Here is a 6,819-nt window from a genome sequence, read left to right as displayed (position 1 = left end):
ATGGGCCTTAAATTTACTTTGTATTAATCAAGCCAAATTTTTTAAAACAAAGAAAAAAATTTTAAAATTTGTTTTTCTTTTTAAATTTGGTTAAGAATTCAACTATTTTACTTAGAAAATATATAAAACATGGTAAGAAATTAGGAAAAAATAGACTTAATTTCTAAAAATAAAAAACTAAAAACCAAAATTTCGGTTGGTAACCATTTCGTTTTTTGTTTTTGGGTTTTGAAAATTAAACATATTTTCTCTTCATTTCTTATCATGATTTGCGTCTTTATTGAATACAATAGTTGAATTTTTAGCTAAATTTCAAAAACAAAAACAAGTTTATAAAAGTTACTTTTTTAGTTTTTTTTAAAAAAATTGGCTCGATTTTTAAACATTTGATAAAAAGTAGATAAAAAGAAAGAAATTTGAAGATAGAAATAATGTTTATAAACTTAATTTTTAAAAATAAAAAAATAAATAACCAAATAGTTTCCAAAAGACTCAAATTGTTATTAAATGAATCCAAATAGTTGACGAAGGGATTTAAATGAGTTATCAAACAGACCTATAAGCATTTATCAAGTCGGAAGACCAAAAAATGTTTTAAAGGTGAAATAGTTTCGAGGATATTCTTGTTGTAGATCCTTTTTTTCTGATTCTAACCTCATTAAATTATTTTAGTGATCATGATTTAATGTGTTGTCTATTTACTACAGAACCCTATATTTAAAAGATAAGGACATCTCTGTCTCTCCTTACATATCAAAAACTTGGTCTATGCTGTGATGTGGGACTAATAGGTTTAATAATAAGCACTCAAAATATTGTTTATTATATATGGACAAGGATGTTCTCAAAACAAAAATAAATAAATAAATAAATAAAAGTGCATCAGAAAAAAGAGAAATTTGACGGTAATAACAATGGTTGTTTTTAAATATAAAAAAATGGATAAATTTATTTATAAATCTAGCAAAATTTCATTATCTATTGATGATAAATAATGATAGACATTGATAGACATCTATCAATGTCTATGTCTATCACTAAGAGATTGTAACATTTTGTTATATTTAAAAGTATTTCCAACAATTTTATCATTTAAAACCATTCCTTTAATAACAATTATCATTAGTTTGATAATTCGGTTACTGTGATTTCACAAAAAATAATTCACTAATAATAGTTCATCTAATAAAATATCTTTTTATTTAATTTTTTTTAAAGGCATCGTTAAATTCCTATTTCATAAGCTATTGGATTAAGAAAAATATGCTTATTGATAAATTATTTTGTTAAATCAAAGTCTACAACGAATTATATGAATCAAATCAAGCACCCTTGAGGTCGTCTGGTTTAAGGTCTTGTAGATGTTTAAAAATAAAGGATGCCTCATTAGTAATTTTAATTTTAATTAATTAATATAAGAACATATATTTTAATAAATAATATATTATATAAAAAATGAAAAATGAGATAAAAATATGACAGGTTAATAAAGAATACTAAAAAACTTTTATATGTTTATAATGAAAGATCAAATTAAAATTAATCTCAATAAATAATTGTTTTGATTATAAAAAAATAATCAATTATTATTATTGAATATAAAATTTTGTTAAATAATCCTATTTTACTAATTAAATATATTTAAGGTATTGTTTGCTAATTAATTAATTGTTTATGTAAAAAAACAATTACATTCATTTAATAAATTTTTAATGTAAAAATAAGTTAGGAAAATATTTTAATAGATTATCATTGATTTATTAAAATAAATATTTGTATCAATTTTGTTAAATTAATATTAACTAATTAAATAATTAACTATGTTCCAATTGAAATTATATAAAAAAAAAAAGTGAAAAACAAATAGAGAAAGAAAAAGAGGAAAACCATAGTTTTAGAATGGAATAGAAAACCCTTGTTGGAAATGAGAATACCTGGGAATAGCTTATTCTCAGGCAAAGTGTTGAAACCTGTGAAACAAACGTGAGTTTTACATGTCTGTGTCAATTTCCATGCAGAAAACCCTCCAACCAAACGACTCCTTAGTTTAATGTTAAAAACCACATAATATTCAAATGGATCATATTTAACAATCTAACATGATAATGATTTGATATATAATCATTAATGTACTAAAAGTTTGAATGGAGGATGTAGACCGGGATGAATGGGTCAAAGCCATGGATCTCGAGATGGAGTCGATGTACTTCAACTCAATATAGGATCTTGTAGATCAGCCCGATGGGGTAAGACCTATAGGTTGTAAATGCATCTACAAGCGCAAACGGGGTGATGATGAGAAAGTGCAAACCTTTAAGGCTCGACTTATGGCAAAGGGAAACCCAGGTAGAGGGAGTTGACTATGAGGAGACTTTCTCGCCTGTTGCCATGTTAAAGTCGATCTACATCCTCCTGTCCATTGCAGCTTATTATAATTATGAGATTTGGCAAATGGATGTCAAGACGACCTTTCTGAATGGCAATCTTAAGGAGACCATATACATGGTGCAACCCGAAGGATTCATTGCCCAATGTCAAGAGCAAAAAGTTTGCAAACTGAATCGGTCCATTTATGGGTTGAAACAGGCGTCTCGATCTTGGAACATACGGTTTGATACTGCGATCAAGTCGTATGGCTTTAACCAGAATGTTGATGAACCTTGTGTCTACAAGAAGATTGTCAACGCTTTAGTAGTTTTCTTAATGTTGTATGTAGACGATATACTACTCATTGGGAATGATGTAGGTCTACTGACTGCAGTTAAGAACTGGCTAGTGACCCAATTCCAAATGAAAGATTTGGGAGAGGTTCAGTTTGTTCTGCATATACAAATCTTTAGAGATCGTAAGAACAAAGTCCTAACATCGTCTCAGGCATCGTACATTGACAAGATGTTGCTCAAGTACTTGATGCAGGACTCTAAAAGGGACCTACTGTTGTTCAGACATGGAATCACTTTGTCTAAGGATATGTGTCCTAAGACACCTCAAGAGGTTGAGGAGATGAGACAGGTCCCATATGCATATGTCATTAGCAGTTTGATGTATGTGATGCTCTGTACTAGCCAAGACATCTGCTACACTATGGGAATAGTCAGTAGGTATCAGTCTAACCAAGGCCAAGGTCACTGGACCGCAGTGAAGAACATCCTCAAGTATCATCGGAGAACGAGGGACTACATGCTCGTGTATGGATCTAGGGATTTGATTCTTACTGGATACACGTGTTGGGGTTAGTGTCCTAATTCTCCCGAAGTCTCATTGTTTGTAATGATACACATTGTTTGATGAATAAAATAACTGTTATTTCATTCTGGCATTTACTCATATCCAATAAACAAAACTCCATGGTTATCTTATGTAAACTTAAGCATGTATATGTGATATACAAGTGGATCATGACTTAAGTGATAACCTAAATAGGTCGTAGTATAAGGATTAAAGTGGGATACCTGATCCTGGTGACATTACGGATACGACCTGCTTTATAGAGGTTTACAAGTGTTGTAAACTACTACAGATGGTAGATCCTGACCATTCATGTGAGACGTGAGAGTGGGGGTGTCCTATATAAAGAGTTTGTATAAAACCGGACCACGAGATGATTAGACTCTGTATATAACGCCGTTGATACTAGAGACTTACATCTCACCTAAACAAACCATAGGTGACACAACCTCAATCCTGAGTGTTTTGGGAACTCCTGTCTTTGAGGCGGTCATTTAATTAGTATGGGTGACAGTGGCTAGATTGCCAACTCAACATGCCTACCTTTTTGGGGACTTGTCTGATCTGAGAGCTGGAAACTCAAAACACAAGATGAAATTCACTTCTTTCCCAAAGCAGGGATAAGTAGAGAGATTACTCTCTTAAGGGTGTATTCCGGGGCTTGAACATAGTGGCCACATCTTCTCATTGGAAGAGAGGACTCGGTCATAGTAGGATTATGACTTATGTTCATTAGAGGGATCAGTGGTACTTAAGGAATTAGATGTAACTACAGAAGCATAACGGTTATTGGTCGAGTTGTACTTAAAAATGATCTGTGAAGGGTTGTCACACTGCTGATTGGTTAAGATGGACATATAATATATTTGTAGTAAGGAGAGTTCAGCTGTCGGTCTTTAGTGGAATGCCTGACAGTTAACGGATGGTGGATCCCATGACTAAAGAGTTTAGTCAGTTATTCACATACTATTGGAGCTTCAAGCTACAGGTCTATAAGGTCCCTTTGGTAGCTCAATGGATTCAGTTGAGGATCAGTTTTTGGTGTTGATTTGAAATGTTCATATTGATAAGAGGTAATTCGATTATATATGATATGATTGGTATGATGTATGAGATACATTTAGTGGAGGATTAATATAAATGAGATTTACATTAAGTACCATGGAATAGAAAAAGAGTTATGGTTTATATGTTTCATGAGATGAAATATTAAAACTATAGGTTATAAATATAGTATGATAAGTTGGTTATCATTTATTTTTATAATAATACTAATTATTGGATAATTAATTCTTTTTCTCTAATAACCAATTGAGTGGGAGGTTATTGGTGGTTTTCATGGTAACCGTGAGATAAAAGGAAAATTGTTTTCCTAATTTTAGTAAGTTTTGCAAAATTGTTTTTTGAGATTTTTCCCTCTCATAATAATCTCACAGAAGTTGTCAAGTAAATAGGACTTACTAAGCGACAGCTTGGGTTAGCTAAACGATCATGTAGTGTTTTGTAGGCGACAGACACTTAGCTAAACGATGAGTTAAATAATCGCATAACTTTTGTTAGATGTTCTTAGAATATGCCAATGCAAAACTTGTTTATTGTCTCTGCAATTGCGTGATCTATCTTCTATGTCTTAATCGCGCTAATAGATGATAAATGATATACGATGTTACAGAGTTTGTTGTAAAATACCAATTGATGCATTCAAATAGTGTATATGCATCACAGGTTTTCTCGTGATGAAGCCAAGTATAATTCCACCGCGAGTTTCTCATAACGATCCTAAGTCAAACGCAAGGATTTGCAATGTTTGTGCGACAATGAGGTGATATGTGCGATCGTAAACAAATTATGATTGTGAAGTGCTAGAGAGTAAAATGCGATGGTAAATTAACAAACAGGTATCAAATAAAGCTGAAATTGTGCATGAGTGAATGTGATGACAAGTCTTATGGATAAAAACGTAGGGTGAAACAAGTTAGGGGAAAAAATTATCGTGAGTTTGTCAATCCTGTTAAGGATGCAACTAAGGTTCCGTCTTCCCTTGGCTTACACCTCTCGATGATCGTCCGTGTCACCATAATTCTATGATAATCAGAGACGAACGTTTCCAAACGCAAGGTTGTTTCCATTTCTAGAAATACTTCTTGCTTTAGTCAACGTATTCTATCAACCTTCTTTCGAGAGGTGGATTAACATCTTCACTTCTACTATCGCAGGTGAAGATGCCATTGAGCATACATTAAATAAACTTAGCTGACATCTTCAACATGGATTGACTCACTCGCTCAATCCTTTCCCCACGCCCTAGAAGTTTAGTGACTCATGGTGAAAGAAATGAATAATGGATGCATAATGGTGAATAGAGAGATAAAGATGAACATGGTAGTGATATTAATTGGTAAAATGTTTGTTACAAAGATATGAATTATAGATAGAAAATGAACAACAAACGATGAACAGAAAGTAAGAACAGTTGAGAGCTACGTGTCAATGTCCTAGCACGGATCCCGATCGGGGCTGCTTGCTTGTCGGTGCGTTGGATGAGTGGAGGAATGAGGTGAAGAACTTCCTTTTCAGGAGAGTTCTTGGGAAAAGAGTGTTCCTTGCACAAAACTTTTTTTTTTTTTTTTTGTTATTCTCCTCGTCTCCTCGTCTCCCCTCAGCTTGTGCTGAGTGTTGCTATTTATAGATTTTAGCACCTCCTGCCTCAATAGTCCTGCTCTGAAAAGTTAGTTTTTCTTGTCGCGGCTAATGGGAATGTCCGCTCTGTTCCACGTTCAATTTGTCAGGATGTATGTCAGAAAAAGTTGTACGATCTTAGAAATCCCCGAGAATGCGTTGATCTTATTATCCATGAGCAATTGCCGCATGCGATGATACCTGCTACCTACAAAACAAAGGTTTAGACATCCTTTTTGCCCTCGCAATGTGGTCAGTGGGTATGTTTGCGATACTTTTACAAGCTTCACGTTTCTAAGCCAATTTCATTACATTCGACGCAACTTTTCCTTCCTATTGCCGCATATTCTAAGTTAGAAGATATAAATAACTTCTATTTCTACAAGTTATCACACCCCCAAATTTAGAAGTAAGCTTGCCCTCAAGCACATCCTATACTAAGGCAATTCAACTTAAGTCCTAAGTCATTGTTTTGTGCTGATCAGCTACTCAAATGGCTATTCCTCTATATAATTTCTTAAAATCACTTGTTCTTTCTATTCTTTGAACGTTTCTTCATAATGTTCTACTTTAGTCCTACTTTAGACAAACCTCTTGCTCAAAGTTCCCTTATTGTTTTGAAAAGATGTTTTCTCTTTCTTATAAAAATGGAATGCACCTTTTATGTCATGCCTGGTTTGCGTCATATCTTAGAGATCGTTGGTCATGGCTACACTCTTCGTTTTGGCTTGTTCCCACGGGTGTCATGCGAACATCCAACTTCGGTTGTGTATCAGGCTCAACTTTAACTCTTGTCCCTTGGCCAAGTTTTTACTTTAGCTGGATAGTGGAGTTGTCTCTTCTCTTTTATCCTTTTTGGTTATGTCGATCCTGGCAACCTACCTTCATTTTGGCTTACCTACACGGGTGTCA

The sequence above is a fragment of the Benincasa hispida genome, chromosome 12 (genome assembly GCF_027475165.1).
Source record: "Benincasa hispida cultivar pf3 chromosome 12, pf3_genome.v1.1, whole genome shotgun sequence".
Classification (NCBI taxonomy): domain Eukaryota; kingdom Viridiplantae; phylum Streptophyta; class Magnoliopsida; order Cucurbitales; family Cucurbitaceae; genus Benincasa; species Benincasa hispida.
Note: the sequence above shows the minus strand (reverse complement) of the source record.